At 41.2% G+C, this 16,955-nt stretch overlaps 1 long non-coding RNA gene across 1 annotated transcript in view; it reads right to left on the bottom strand.

Annotated features, from left to right (window-relative positions):
• Positions 1 to 1,813: 1,813 nt before the first annotated feature.
• The window catches only part of LOC109973219 (uncharacterized), a 54,713-nt gene continuing 39,571 nt past the window's right edge, over positions 1,814 to 16,955 (bottom strand). The window contains exon 3 of the long non-coding RNA XR_002276788.1: positions 1,814 to 2,070. This is a non-coding gene — a long non-coding RNA (uncharacterized LOC109973219). The remainder of the gene's footprint in view (positions 2,071 to 16,955) is intronic.

The following is a 16,955-nucleotide window of genomic DNA, read 5'->3' as shown; positions in this document are numbered from 1 at the left end:
GCAAGCACCTTTTGGGTTGTGCCAGAAGTCAAACAATGAGGGAGTGAGTACTCGATCGGGTGCTTGACAAAACACTGTGACCAGCAACATAAGGCAGAGCGAGGGCGGCTATAAGAGCATGCATAGTGTACATGTGTGTCCAGCGCACTAAGATCACAATACCCTAACGACCACATAGATTCTGCGGGTGCATGTGAAGACCAGGCACTTGTCAGCTTACCCAGGGTCAGTGCCCTGAACGCAGGCTGTGTGGCGTGCAGCAGCCTGGCCAGCCGCTCAATCACAGTCAGAGCAACTGTTGATCTGTTGGCCTCTCTGTCTTTCAGCTGCCTGTGACCCTAGTGCTGTGAGGAGGGGGCAGGGGGCAGCCTGCCAGCCAGCACCCCTGCTCATCAGGCACTGGCGAGAGAAGCCATCAGTTGACTGGCGCTGCCTGGCACTTATTCTCTCCCTGAGGCATCTTAAATGAGAGAAACAAAGAGTGTGTATGTGTGTCTGGAAGAGAGAGGCAAAAGTGTGGCATGGACGCTGCTTGTTTCAAGTCTGATACATATGAGTTTTATTTAGTTATACTCTTTAGGACATTGTTTAGTGTGTAAAAAATCCTAGAGTGTACATCTTTACAATATCACTGGTGGTGATAAACCTTGGTTGTGCAGTTATTCACTTTGATGCTTTCCTAACTTTAAGTCAATAAAAAATAAAAAATAACATTTTTAACTCTGCAACAGCTATCTCGTAATAAAAACAAAAATATCCCACATATCAGTTCTTTTGTATGTTAACACAGCATTATGCTAAAAATATCAGAACAGACAGAAACACTTGAACCACCAACTGAGGATTTGGATTGTGTAAAGTAAAAAGTAAGTGGAAAAAATATTACACAGCATCTACAAAAAAACATGTATTCGCATAGAGTATGAAACAGGGAATAAAATATTATCAGCAGTACTGCAGCAATCAAATGAATTCAAATGGTTAAAACTACAAAATAACAACACACAGTATTATTGTCATAAACTACTGTATATCCTGTATCAGTCAAAACACCTGACACCTGGCTGTGAGGAGGTCTATCATGTTAAAGGCCTTAAGAGGTAAAAATATCTCAAATTTTACAAAGCAAGTATGAGAGAAGATACTGAAAATGACAAACCCTGTGAAGCAGAACTAGTTTTTCTTTTCTTTTGTTGTAAAACACAAAAACAACTAGACCATTTTCATAAATGGTCTAGTTTTATTTCATTTAAATACTTTTTACTTTTCTTTGCTAATGAATGTGCCCACAGAGACAAATAGACTAGCGATCACACTAAAACCTTTAATGTTGTCACTGCGTTGTGTATGTAAACATGTGATAGCTCAGTGTAATGCAGCTAACACAAGTAGAAGAGAAAATGGAGAGAAATTAGCTTTTGCAAACACAATGTGTTCTGGGGGCTTGAAATTGCCTTGGCATGAGTATTTCACTCAGTCCTGCCATATTTTAATGTGTTAAACCAATGAAACCAAGCCCTGACTTCAAATCTGTCATCACACAACATTTCTCCTTCCTCTACATTGTAAAAAATGTGACACTGTTAATATTACCTTTCAGCTGTAACCCAGCAGAGGGTTCACATTAGTAAGACCTCAGAGAGATGTAGCAGCGTTTAATCTGAAGTGTTGAAAATAATACTTGCACAACCTTCCACGGACCTTTTTAAAAATCCAGATATAAGAGTCTGAGTCAGGGTACCAAGATGGAAAACTCTAGAAAGGTCCAACTTTCCCTAATATCTGCTCTTTTTTTTTAACAAAAAGTGTCCTCATTTATTTGAATATAGGCCCCTTAAGTTACATTTAATTTGATTCAGTTTGGTGCTTTTAGGGGTTGATTTAAGGTGCAAGACACTTGTAGTTTTCATTTGCAAAGATGCCAGTCTGTCATCCCAGGAAACAGAGTACTGGGTGCACTCACAAAGGATGGGTGTGTTATCCATAAATCCTGGTTGCTTCCTGCAAGCATCAGTGTCGCTGTCTTCTGCTGCTGTGGTGATCAGATTTATGACCTCACACATGGTGTTGCTGTCGAACACAAAGCATTTTCCGTCAAGTGCACTGACACCAAAGTAAGTGCAGGAGTGATTTCGCACACTGATCGTGAGATTCACCAGTCAAACAATACCGTGGAGCAAAGAGGAAAGGGGCATGGAGCAGAGAAAAAGCAGCGATTTTCTACAAGGTGTGCCTAAATTGCCTACTGCCATTTCAATCCTCTTCCTGCTCTCTAGACACAGAACAGATTGAGTTTTAGGTGGCTGTAATTTTTCACAGTTTAGAAGAGGCCAGAATAAAACATGACTCCCTGTCCACTTTCCTTCTCATGCTGCAGGACCAGAGGTGGGTACTCCATGTCTGAGCTCATCTGGAACCACGGCAATAAAAGACAATACCACACACATAAACACACACACACACACACACACACACACACACACATTACATACTGTACAAGCTGTGGCAGAGAGTGGGCACACAAGCACCAACTGGAGAGAGCCATGGTGAGCGGGAAAAGGTGTGAGCAGGAAAAGTGGTGTGTGTGGGTGAGTGTGAATATATGAGAGTGTGTGCGTGTATTTGTAGAGTTTTTGCAGTTGTGACAGCTGGGATGAAGGAGTGGAGGCGACATGTGTGATTGGAGGAGGTGCCAACAGAGCAAGTGTCTCTTTATTTTCATCAAACACAAGTTTGTCTGTGCGTGGATATATGTTCGTGAACAGTATGTACATCTGTGTCTGAGCCTGTTATATCGATCTTCAAGGTAATTTGGTTGCATGTATAGAACAGAATGATGGTGTCTGATGTGAGTGCAATGTGGAGCACTTAAATGTTATGTAAATTAGCCTCAGGTTTAAATGACACATTTTGAATTGTTAAGGCAGCTTAAGTTGTCAGTACAGTGAAATAACAAATAATGTTCTCACTTTCTGTTGCTTTATAGGTTTGGTCTCAATGTTCTGCAAACCTTTTGCCAGGTGAATGTCAATAGTGGATGATTCTGCAAAACCCCATTACCAACATTATCAAAATCCTTCCTACCACACAGCATTTACTATGGCTAGGTTATTGGAAAAGACCATGGTTGTGGCAACTAAATGATAGCTGAGGTAGAGTTAGGTAACAAAAATCTGGTTATGGTTAGGAATTGACTGTGATTACGCTTAATAAAATTATATATTTATTGCAGATCTCTGAGGTGAACTCCCTGTTATTTCTGGGAAAATCATTCAGTCCTCTTACGCACTCCATTTCTTCATACTGTATAGGGCAAACTATGTCTTACATAGACATTAAACATTGGTTCTGTGATGTGCAGGATCCTCTAATATGGACATAGTTTCTAGAAATACTGAGCTGGTTTTTCAATATCCAGTTCTAAATTTATACCTGATGCCCTAACACAATAGAGGTAAATGGAAGTTTGTTGATCAAAGCAGTAAAAAAAATTACTTCTGCAAAATGTAACAGCAATGTGTTACTCTAGAAATAATGCCCAGGCTACACTGGACAAACCGCAGAATCCACTGTGGGCAGTTTTCTTTGGGGGGCCTGTGTATTTTTTTTGTATCAAGTTCCACTTAAAACTGCCCACAGAGACGTCTGCAGATTATCTAGAGTAACCAGGACATTATTTCTGGAAGGACACACAGTCTTTCAATGCTTTAAGCCTCAGTTCTATTCACCATGTTATTTGGATGGAGGCAGAAATTTGAACAGATGAAACGAAACTATCTGCATAGCCACATACCACTACCAGAAAATGACTTTTTTGGAATTTGGGTTAAACAGATCCATTAAGGTTTTGCAGTGTTTTTGGACACTGCATCAGTGTATCTGCTTACTGTGTGTACTGTATGTGTGCTGTGTAGGTGAGGTCACTCTGTTGCAGTAACAAGCCATGGCAGCCGCTGCAGACAATGATGAGGTCATTCATCAGGCAGGATTAAGGTCGTGACAACTGGCGCTGTGGCCAGTGCCAGTGCTGATTGGAGCAGTTGTGCAGTGGGCATGGTGCTATGGTCCCAGCGCCACACCGGCACTAGCACACTGTTGTTTTTTCATTAGCGTGGTAGTGGCCCAGGGTGCTGTGTCGCTTGCCAGCCCCACAGCACAAATCCAGTTGGTGCAGGGCCTCAGAGTCTTCTCACTCTGTCTCTTTTTCTCCTGGTATTTGTCCTTGGTCACACTGTGACCGCAGTCCTCATAGGGAGTAAAGGATCGGGTTATGTACCAAACACTTGTTAGCTCAATTATGCAAACCTTTAACACTTTGATGTGTAGTAATAATGGCAGGATTTTAGAAGGGACAGACGCTATCTGACTACAGTAGAGCTTTGTTGCCACATGCATCAGCTACGATCGCTGAAAGATGAACACAATTGAGTAGTCAGTGACAGAAGAAGGACCACATAAACTGATAGGGTTGAAAGATACATGCAGACATAGAAGGCAGTAAAACAGATGAAAGCATTTTACTGATCTTCAAATGTGAGCCTGACATTTGGAGTGTGAAAACCTAAAATAACTTGCAATGGCTGAAACAGTTCCAAATGCACTCTATCTAACATCTGTTTATCGCATGAATGAGTAACAGGATGTGCTGTGTGGCTCTAAATTATGGGACATCAGTCTCCATTTTCAATTTTCTGCACATTAAATTCTCCTTCTCTCTTTTAAAATGATGAAAATTCATTGAACACAGCAGCTAGCCCTTCACTGGTTCCCTCTTACTTTGAGTAGAGCTTGGGCATAAACCTAAATTTGTTAGTAGCACTAATGAGGCCATTTAGCAAAACATGGCCAAACAAGCCTTCTCTTGCTTTTACGGCATGTTCTTTCTTTGTATCCTCTCTTCCTCTGGTTCTTAATATTTCTCTCCCTCCCTCTGTGGCTGACTGAAACACACTTTTAAAATGTCTTTTGTCTCTTGTGGGCTTCTGATAAATGATATATTCATCATGAGTGTCCTTGATGCTTTGCAACAGTAGGGATGCTCTAATCAGTACTGGCTTAGGGCCTGAAGGCCAGACATATTGATATCCATCTTCTACATAATCTCCAGCTGTGAACTCACTGGCTTAATGTTTGGTCATGATGTTCATGGGAAGAACTGGATGGAGGAGCTTAGCTAGAAAATCTTAATAGTCTTCTTTAAGGTATATAATGATGGTGACAGACCTCTGGTTTAAACACCTTCTGGGCTCCATGATATATGTTTTAATCAGTGCTTTATTAAAGATATGCTGCCTAAGCTTTGACAGAAAAATGCCACCTCTGTTAAACCTGTGAACATACAGTAATTTAAACCACACCACTCTGAGAACAGTGAACATCCTTTTCCACTAGGTGGCATTACAGTTGCAGGCTCACATTACAAAGGAGAGAAAACACCTGTAGGATTACAATAACTCACTTCCCACCCTCTACCTGCAGTTGGTAACAAGTCTTTTGAGATGTGTTATGTGTTTGGCATTAAAAATAAAGAACTGGATCCACTTAATGCCAGAATCCTATTGATTTTGCAGATTCAAGGAATGAGGCCATGTACATCTAATTCAGCCGCATTTTACAGATAAGAGACTGCAGAAATGAATCTATTCTGCTCAAACTTGACTGAGACACTCCAAATGAACCAGTGTTTTATTTTAGCCTTTTTACTGCTGATCTGACTTTTGAGCGGATAAACACTACAGCCCCACAGGAAGTAACGTTTTTTTCTGCTTCTGCATATTGCTTTTGTCATTGTTCACATTTATGAGCACCAATATAAATGAGTAGTTAGCAAAGATTCTTCATGACCTTCCTGTTCTTTAACTATAGCCAGAAGAACAACAATAACAGTGTCTGAAGTTGTTAGAGAAGTCTCTTCCTCTGTCTGTCTGGAAGTCCCCTTCTCTTCTTAACTACCACCAAATGGTGTTTTGTAATTCACAGTGTGCATGGGCATCATTTGAGAACAGACTAAACCCAGGAGCCTGACCTTGGGATTTCTTCACCACATGAAATGACTGCCACATTTAATGTAAATATGGTATATAAATAAGCCGGTGTCATAGATAAACTCATTAAGGCTATAAATTAATGGATCTTGTTAGCCCCTGGAGTCTAATTGATTGGGACTGGAGACTTTGACGTTTGCCAAAGGCGATGATGTTTATGTAAATCTCACAGGGGCACGAAGAAGATGATGAAAGAAGAATGATTTCAATGTAGGCTGAAGTGAGTGCTGAGAAATGGCAGAAGTAGTTGAGAAATGACAGAGACAAAAAATTGTTTTTTTAAGTGAGCATGAGGAAAGATGAGCCTGGAATCAATAATCTGGTTTCTCTAGATGGGCTGAGGAGGGGAAAGTGAATGAGCGGCGCCTGAGGACAACAGACCACATCCTTCCTTCCTGTGAGGGAACAAAAAGACAGGAAAGGCCACCAGGGAAGGTCACTTGGCCATTGAGTCACTTCCTGTCAGGGTTGCCAGGGATCAGAGGATAAGTACATCCGGGTTGCAAGGGGAGCCACCTGTCTATGATTGTCTCCTTCTGTGTTAACCTTAGAGGTGGCAGGGGGTGGGTGGGGTGGGGGATTATGGGTGCAGGAGCAGGAGGGAGACAAGGCCTGAGGGCTGAGGTGGCATCGTTTTGCATCCTCCCTTCACCAGCTGGGAGTCTTGAGTAAGAGACAGACAAATCAGTCTGGGGGTGAGGTACAAAGACGGGCAAGAATCCAACAAGGCCATCTGACAAAAAGGAAAAAAAAAAATGCTATCTCTTAACTCGTCCTGCTAACTGTTATCTGCCATTTAACAAAGAAAATTCAGTTTTGCTGCAAGAAAACGGCAGAGTGGTAAACTGGCACAATGTGTCTGTGTAGCTGCACAGTATAGACATACTGTAGCATGGTGATCTTCACCTATCTGCTCTGTTAATGAGATTTCTCATGCAATCTTCAGACTTCAGGATTAAAAAAATAATAAATCGACAGACTGCCTTAGTGTTGTTCGAAAGCATCTTTGTATCAAAATTGTCACTCAGACATGCCTAAGCGTTGATGTTAAGACAAAAGGATTAATTTCCTGAAAAACGTGCACTGGATGAAAACATGCCGTGCCCGAAAAGTGGACAAACTTTGCCACTGTGACTTAAGTCAGCAGAGAAGGGAATGTGTGTGCATGAGTGTTTGTGCGTGTTTGAGAGTGTGCCAAGCCGACCAAAAAGTGCTGGCAATTTCCTTGAGATGCAGAGCTTCATCGCACTCCCCAGGGGGAGGCCAAATAAACCTCAGATGTGCAGCAGGATTTGTCTCCCCCCCGTGTCTTTCCCCTTCCACCTCCAAAGACTACAGAAACATATGAGACTTAAGAAGAAGACAGGGATAAGAGGACAGAGAAGGGGCAAAGGAGGTAGAGAGGAAAGGGGAAATTTCTGCTGTTCCAATTTTTTTAAACTCTGCTGTAAGCTGTCATCATAGTCAGCTCTGGGGAGGCTTACAGATGTTTATCATATACAAGGGGGAAGAAAAAAGAATCATAAATTGTTCCACGATGCATCTAAGGTCACAAGTTCAGACCCATAAAGTACATGAATAACCCTGCAAAGTTTAATTATAGAAGTAAACTTCCACCCAATAGGTCACTATTTTAACCTCACAAATTTGCCTAAATCATTTAGAACAGAGGCAGGAGATGGCTGCATGATGTACGGATATGAGCGTACATGCGCACACACTGTAAAGCCAGAACAGTCATCTTGAAACTAAGTTTAAGAAGATCAAATTTTCACGATGGCAAATTGTGCTGGGAACTCAAACCATTTATGGAACAAGCTGCCCGAAACTGGCAGTCACCTTGGAATCTTATTTGAGTGAATGGCCTTTCCCAACAACACTGGTCTTTCTAATCTTAAATGTGGTCAAAGGCTCACCTCTTGATCAACCTCTAATTTGAATACCTGTAATGAACCTATGAGTAACAACAAATTTTAATAAAATTGACCTAAATTATGTTGTTTTCAGCATAGTAAAAGAAAATGTGCTATCTCTCCTAAATCACTTGTAGTTATCAGTTAAAGCATTTGCAGCAGTTTAAGGGTCATTTTCCTTAAATCAATAAGGGGCCTCTGTTACACCCAGTTTCTAGCCAACACTTAGAGGACCCCACCCTAAATCTACCTTACATAAACATGTAGACACACCGCTGAGACCCTGTTCTGAGAGTCCCCTGAAAATGTGTGCAATTAAAAAACTATGTGAACCAGCAGGGTGTTTACCTGTTTACCCACTGTGCATGTGGCTGCCATGCTTCACATTTGAAAGCCTTTTCATTTTTACAGTTAAATTAGTGTTAGTTTTTATTGTAAGTCCTGTAATATGAAATATAAGAAAATTATAAGTAGACAAATCTCATTTTAAGACAGACATCACACAGTATACAGAACAATGGCAGTATGAAAAACATATGGATTAATATCTGTTCACAGTGCTGTTATATTATCGGCATATGGAACAGGAAATCTGTCATGTGTGCTGTCACGTGTCCAGAGAATGCACAGAGATATGCAGCCCACCCTACATGTTACCCACAATCTAGGACTGGTAATAATGGATCAAACTGAACTGTCACGTTGCTGAAATAATCTGAAATGTGGATAATGATTCAAAGATCTGGATTCAGCCTAAAGTTTGTGTAGTCAGTCCACTGCATTGTCTTCTTGTCTTTGTATCTTCATAACTGGTTTTATAAAGACAATGTTCAGCATGGCTCTGGACACAGAAAAAGATCCACAAAACTCCAAGACAGGGATGAAGTGGTGAATTAAGATGCTATGTGTCTACAGAAAAAAATAACCTTTCATGCTTCGTGCTTTTAGGGCTTCAAAACAAAACCATCACTGAGCTTCCTCACTATACTTTCTTATATTGATAGGTGCAGTAAGTCCGGTTTGTTTTTGAGGCAATTATACAGTATGTCATATGTGTAAACACATATCCTGAAACATCATACACTAACCAGAAATACAGGAGACTGAACAGACTCCCCACAGATCCCAAAACCAATTTACAATGCCACAGCAGCACCTCAACCCTACTGGTGCTACCTTTATTATCCTTTTTTGACTTTTTCTGTTTTTGTAATCATCATTTAATAAATCTGGAAGCTGCAGCAACAACCAGGCTCAATGTGAAGATGGGAGGTTATGATAGATGTAGGGTTTCTCCTGGCATTTCCAGACTACTGGGCTCACAGCAGGGAAGTATCCATTTACCCTGGGTGTCCCCTGCTCATTCTGAATCTGAGAAGGATGCCTGCAAAGCCAAAGGGAGGGTGAGGGATAGTATATACAGTACGTTATTTCATTGCAACTATTGTGCCCCTGAAACACTGAGTCTCATTTTGGGGATCCAGTTTTATTAAATCAGCTCTTGGGCTGTTTCTACAACATCAGCAGGTACAGTGGGTGTGAGGTGCACAGACAAAGTGGTCTTTGAGTGCTATGGTCAGGCGCTTTGCCAGACACCTTTCCACACCTAGCACTTGGGAAGCCTTATTGAGCGTATGGGCTGAGCCTGTCATTGCCTTTACCATTATTGCACTCAACACATGGCCAGGAGGCTCTGATGGCTCTAACACCAAGGACACATTTTGAATGTGTGTGTGTGTAGAGGGAAGCTGGTTAAATGTTTTTGCTTCTGTTCATCAGGAATGATGAACCATGCTGCTGCATAAATGTTGAGCCTATACTATTATAGCTCTGCTGCAGTAGTGATGAAATATCCAGACTAGAATATAAATGGAAAACACGTGACAGGTGTGTGCATGAAAACTAGCAGTGATGAGTGTATATGCATATATCTATGTATTACACAAGTGCAAACCCCAAAACCTTATACCTCAGTAGAATAACTGAAAGGCTGCAAATCATAACAACAGACTAAGTAAATAAATAAGAAAGAAATAATTTATTTGATTTGGCGAAGTGGGGCTTTAATTCATGTCTGATTGGAGTTGGCGCTGGTGGTGCTGTGGTTTCCAACATGCTGGGAGTCTCCTCCTTACCAAGCTACACTCTGCTCAGAATCAAGACTTACAACTGCTAACATCATATAAAACCCAGCAAGGAAAGGTTAGGCACACATAGAGCTAAGGTCTGGGTCGCAGTGTTAACACAACCACTTGCAGGTTGGGATTATACAGCAGTTGGCAAACCAAATGTGACTGTTGTCAGACTGTTTTCTACACTGTTAATGTCAAGATACAGTATAGTGAATTTAAACTTCTAGTTCTGTTCCCATATAAATGCAGATTATTCATTTTTTCTTTTTAATTAGGAAGCATGAGGCATTCGAGGAGGATAATGAGTAAGAATCTGATGGTCCAGTTAAGCCACTTCACACTCCTTTCCTCACGTTCTTACATGCTGTCTTTCTGCAATAGCAGGTCTGGGAGAAAATCACTCTTACTTCTGCTTAGATTCCAGTCCCAGCCCTCCTTCTCTCGCTGTCAGTTTGCCAGCTGAACAGTGTACAGGGCGGCTGCCATTTTGGCAGGGTGAGTCTTTTCCCTTACATACTTATTAAAGGCTGATTTTCCCCTTGGCCCAGGTCTCCTACAACAAGGTGTGTTCACTCATTGGACAGACCCTTGACAATCTGGGCCCAATTTATAAGGGAGTCAAAGAGGAATATGTTTGCCAAGAGCTGGCCGGAAATCAATGTCATGTCACAGCCAGATATGATTATGGTAATCTGTATTAATTTGACCACAAGTACATAAATACAGTTTAGGACAAGCAGCCTGTGGTGAATGCACCCACCCACCAACCCACACATGTATCCAGTATATATATACATGCTCTCTAGCCTGCACAGAGGTCCAATATATGAATATATTCCTATAGTAATGATTTGTAATTGAAGGCAAGTTTGCAAATTAGCTCGTGATAGGCTTCACATGCTCATGTAGCGGTGTCGTGTGACATCACATGCTAGATAGAACCAAATGACCGAAAAGAGCAGTTGCCGTGGTGATACTTCTGCACACTCACGCAAAAACATACAGTATATGCATTTGCAAACACACATACAAGAAGACACACTTGGCTAAGCATAGTCCAAATGGCGATACTTTCTTGGGTGAGACAGCACCCTCTGGCCTGTGAGACTAACAATAGAATCCATTCTGCACCGTCCCCTCTGTGCTTCTCACAGTCCCCCCTCCGCTCCCTTTATGTGTATGACTAATGACCTCGGGGCAGGGGTAAGTAAGGGGTGAAGGCGGGGGTGGGGGTTGAATCTGTCACTGAAGAATGTAAGAATGTAATTATGTAAGAATCTTAACACTCTGTTATAATTTTTTTAGTATATTACTTGTGTGGTGTAGAAGAGAATTATTTATGTAGAGATACTGCTTGCAAACCAATGATGGTAAGATGATGTCATGGGGTAGGACTGGATAAGTCTGACTTCTTCCTACTCCATTCAAGCATGTACTAGGTATAAGCAAATTGATATTGGATTAGCATTTGTTGGATGTGTGTAAAATTATGTGTGCTGACATATCAACTGTCTTTACATGCTTGAAAGAATAAATCAAATCAAAATCAATCAAATCAAGACACCAAGACAACATTATCATCATTCAGCCTCTGTCAAGCTCACAAATGCAATATTTTGCGACATTAACTATAACACTCTCCACAAAATGACACAAACAAACAAACAAACCAAAACAAAACAATGACTTATATTAAAACTGCCCTTCAGTGGCACATCTCCTGTCAGTCAAAGTCTGTGAGCAATGTCCTTCAGCTGATGTTTGTCTATGAGGAAGCTGAAAGGATAAGTCACGTTTTAGACAGATGAGGGATTGTTCACCATGTGGCATTTGCTGTGTCTGTTAGCATGCCAGAAAAGCTTTGAACATGTGTCACTGTGAAAAGGCAGTTCACATTAGGGCCATTAAAAGTGCAGTTAGGCCATTGCCACATCTTCTACTGAATCAAAAAATTCACTTCAAATAAATCCCGCCATATCACATTCCCTTTAGGAATACTATAATAGGCTACAGGACCAGGTTAGTGCATGTATCACTCAGCTGGAGGACTGAAGCTGGAAGGTGGCACGAGGCCAAGCTCAGTTGAGGGGAACGTGTGCGAGATGTGGGGGCTGGAACTGGAGCACACAGATGTGGAGGCATTGACGGATGTATCTGGGACAGATGTTAGCATTGCTTAAGCATGTGCAGCTGTGTGGACATGCACACGTGTGTAGTGTATTTGTGTGCATACAGTACATAATTGTACGTTTGTTAGTATGTGATGAAATTATCTTTTGTGTGTGTGGTTATCTATCAGCTTTCTTGGCTTTATACCTGAATCATTTAGATTTTTGTTTGCTTTGTTAGGATGCAGGATGACTCAAGATGATCTCAGGACTCCTGACTATTATTTGCTACTTAATGAATAGATGGCCCCAAATCGCAAAAAAGATGCACCGGCAGATACAAAAGGAAACATAAGCCAAAGGTTTCAGAGGTATATTTCTACCTCGACTGTTCACTGCCTTTTATTGCAGTCACTGCTCAGTTTCACATGGCACAGAAGGACAAACAAAGCTATAGTGTGAATCAGAGTGTGAGCATGTCCTGCTGAGTATGTGTGCACATGTGTGATTGCTGTAAATCTAAGCTAAATTGTGTGGGTTGCTGTGCACGTCTGAATAAGTGTGCACGCGTTATGTCTGAGGAGCACTTGCATCCAAGTGTGAGTGGAGATGACGCAAGCTTTGCTGGTGCAAGCTGGTACAATGCTTGATTAGGCCCTAATTGGGCTGCCTGCTTACAAACAGATCCAGGTGAGTGTGTGACAGCATCATCCTCATTCTTCTCTCTACTTTCCTTCTCTTTCTGCATTAGTCATTCCCCATTTTAGCTAACTCACACCAACAAGTTTCAAGACCCATGTCGGGCATGTTGCTCACTACGGTGCTAATGATTACAATTTGTCCAGCCGTCTGATTAAGGAAGTGGTTCATAGAGCACCGCCACATTTAAAATCCTCCCTCAGGCTCAAACACAGAGATTTTTATAGGCACAGGCAATGGAGTGTCACTGAGAAATAACTCTGCACCGTCAAAGCTCTAATGAGCCTTAGTAGCATATGCATATATTTTACAACTATGCATCTCATGAAAAACCCAGAATTATATACAATATCATTCATGATGTTTAGTAAACTACATACACATTTGAAGGAGGAGCTTAGCTTGTGACATCAGGTACCCAGACGGGAAACCAAACTAAATTTTACAGAGGAAGTGTACCCAAAAGTAATTACTTATAAAACAAGTTGAAGCCTGTAATAAACTACTAGTTGGACTACACTTGTGTGGTGCCTCATTAACACAATGGTCTTAAAGTATTGTACACCTGAGTTTTCAGCTTGTCTGCTGGCTGAGTCTCGTAACCATGTCTGATAGCTTGGTGGTCCTTTAGCCAAGCAAGATTTATCAAATGCTCTTGATGTTATACATGAAGACGATCAAAATGGGGATACAAGGAACAAAGATAAGAATGGGCTAGAAATGAAGACAGATAACAGCAGCACAAACTCTTATCGAGGGGCAAAAGAAACAACAGGTCGTGGCAAAAAAAAAAAAAAAAAAAAGGGGCAATGAAAAGCTGATGTAACCTCAGGACATAGATCTGTGACTCATGATACTCTCTCAAAGAGGTGAGGGAGGATCATCAACACATAAAAACTGTAGGCCATGTGGTTCCCTCTATCCAGCACAATGCTCCGTTCTTCTCCTCCCCAAAGTCCAATAAAACAAACAGTGTGGACTCCACAACACACTTATTTCCCTGAGGAGAATAACTTAGCATACAAAATCCTTTTTTTGTTCTCTCCTCACTCTCCTCTGTTTGCACTAAATCGTTCTCCTCTTCTGATCTTGAAACTTCCTATATCTGTAAAGAATTGGCACGAGAGCAAATAAAGAAAAAGAAATGTAACTGTGGACAGACAGTTTCTGTCTGATAACAAATCAGCACCTTTACGGTCATATTAAACAGCTCATTTTTTTTGTCCCTCCTTCCTTTTCTCTATCCTTCCCTCTTTCCTTCTCTGGCTCGCTTCCCGGCCTCATCCAGTGGGCGTAATGCTGGAACGCTCTGCTGCTTGTGCCTCATCTCTGTTTGCCTGTTAGCTCTGAGCCTAGCCCGGCAGCTAAACAAGCCAGCACCCCAAGACGGAGCCAGGAGGAGTGAGATTAACATGAGCCTGGACTCATTAAGCCATTCATGAGCTGTGTCCAAAGCAACAACTTTTATAGCACCTATAACACACCAGCTAATATGTCTGACACTCCTGACCAAATAAACACAGTTGATGCCACTTGAAACACACACACACCCTTGTTTTTGTCACTTACCAGATCCCTACATAGACGTACATTCATTTACAGGAGACTTACCTTCATCTTAACCAAACCCTACACTTGCTCTAACCTTACACCCCATCATTTTAATAAAATTATTGAAAAAAGTATTGAAAAACAAGGCCACACACACTAGACTAATGTTGGCTCTGCACACAACGACAGACAAAAGGCAGGTATTTGATTTAGGCATGACAACAAGTTGCTAAAGGTGAAATGATGCATTACAGTTGATCATATGTTTACTGACCTTTGACTTTAAGATGGCATCTTATAGGCAAATAGCAGCACACCACCACTTCTGTCTCAGCCATCAGTGAATACCAGGACTAATCCATCAAAATAAATCCAATAAACAAAAACACAGACCCCTACATTTAATTACAACAATTGGGATCTTGGAGGAGATCTGCCAACACACACACTGGTCCCTTCATCGATGTGCACACTGCACTAACTGCAGCTTCTGTGATGACATAATTTAACAATATTTAACCACATTACCACATCCCAGTGTGCACTACTGGGAATGGACATAATACTTTGGAAGAGGAGATGCATATAACTGAATCATTTTTGATTCACAGTCTGCTAAGGAGCAGAGTAAAGAAAGCGAAATTCTCCATGTAAGTTGCAATCCAGTCTTCTCATTAGGCTCAGTCAAAGAAAGCACTGTGATGGGTTTGCTCTGAGCTGATCACTACTACTCTGTGACTGAAAGGACAGGAATGTTGTCATTCCCAGAGATGCCAGGGGTTAAAGGGTCACCGGTGATCAAAGTAGTCACGGTGGATTGTGTAACTCTTATAAAGTCATGGCACTTCTGTCACATAATGCACCACTTCTCCCACAGAAAATTATTGCAATCCCAAATGCTTTGGCATCCACATGTTTATTTCTGCCCTGCGATGGATTGGCGACCTGTCCAGGGTGTACCCCGCCTTCGCCCGATTGCCGGCCGGGATTGGCTCCGGCCCCACCCGTGACCCCGTTCAGGGACTCAGCGGTAGAAAATGAATGAATGAATGAATGAATGTTTATTTATTTAGTTTGCATTGGAACAAAGCACAAAAAAGCCAAATCTGATACATTCCATGCAGAACACCAAAAATATCCTGGGCAGAATTACTGACACCTTTTCAAAATCATCAGTAATAGTAATAGCTGTATTTCAAGCATGTGATGCTCCTTTAATTTGTAATGACACTCAACAGGTACCAACGATATAGAAATCACATTTGCAGCCAGTTAAAATGGAGAAAAGTTGACCCAACCTTTGTGTTGTGTTGTACCCTTCGTTTCTCAAATCAGCCCCTTTTGTTGGTCCCCAAAACTCGCTTTAAATCTCGGGGGTGGACCTGTCTTTTAAGGCGGTTGCTCCAAGATTGTGGAATGCTCTGCCCTTGTCTTTATGTATGGCCGAATCTGTTGAGGGTTTTAAAAAGCAGCTGAAGACACATTTATTTAGACAGTTTTTTAATTGATTGGGTTTACAGATTTTTATGAAGTGTTTTTATTCTGTTATTTGAATTGCTTTTAGGTTTTATGTATATTATTTGTTTATTATTATTATTACTATTCTCTGATGTTGTGAAGCACTTTGTGATTCTGTCTGTGAAAAGTACTATATAAATAAAGTTTACTTACTTATTTACTTACTTACCACACTGAGCATGGAGAAAAGAAAGAAGAGCAAGGAACTGTCTGAGGATTTGAGAACCACAGTGGAAAAGCCTGGACAGTCTCAAGGCTTCAAGTCCATCTCCAGAGATCTGGCTGTTCCTGTGTCCACTGTGATCAACACTGTCAAGAGGTTTACAGCCCATGATGCTGTAGCTAATCTCCCAGGACGTGGAGAAAAGAGAAAAATAGATGACAGATTGCAACAAAGGATTGTTCCAATGGTGGACAAAGAACCAAATATTAAGTTGATGGTGTCAATTATTCTATCCAGTTCATTTTTGGAGTTCTGTGTGGAATGTATCACATTTGGCTTTTTGTGTTGTTCCAATGCAGACAAAAGAAATAAACACGAGAATACCAAAGAATTTGTGATTGCAACAGTTTCCTGGGAAAAGTGATGCATTATCTGAGAAAATTGCAGGGGTGCTGATATTTTTGGCCATGACTGTATTTGAAAAGGATTTAAAACAAGAAGTTCTTAAAAGAGCAAAAATAATATTATAATAATACTTTAAAATAAAACTTTTTCCAGTCTATTAGGCTCCTGAAATTAAAAAAGATGAAATTAAAAGAAAGTGAAATGAGAACTGTGCAATACTGCAAACAAGATGATGATGATTGGCCATGAGAATGAAGATGATGTTGCAATATGACTGAAGTGCTGATTAAATGGGAGTTTCTCACACCCAGAGAGCAGAGCAGAGGCCCAGCAGGCGGAACTATGGGTGATCAAGCAGCAGACCAGGACATGTGGTCAGGGTCGAGGGTCATCTCACCCCCATCTCTGCTTCCCCGCCCTGC

The sequence above is a fragment of the Monopterus albus genome, unplaced genomic scaffold, assembly GCF_001952655.1.
Source record: "Monopterus albus unplaced genomic scaffold, M_albus_1.0 scaffold284.1, whole genome shotgun sequence".
In the NCBI taxonomy this organism is placed as follows: domain Eukaryota; kingdom Metazoa; phylum Chordata; class Actinopteri; order Synbranchiformes; family Synbranchidae; genus Monopterus; species Monopterus albus.
Note: the sequence above shows the minus strand (reverse complement) of the source record. Positions and strands in the feature narration are given on the sequence as shown.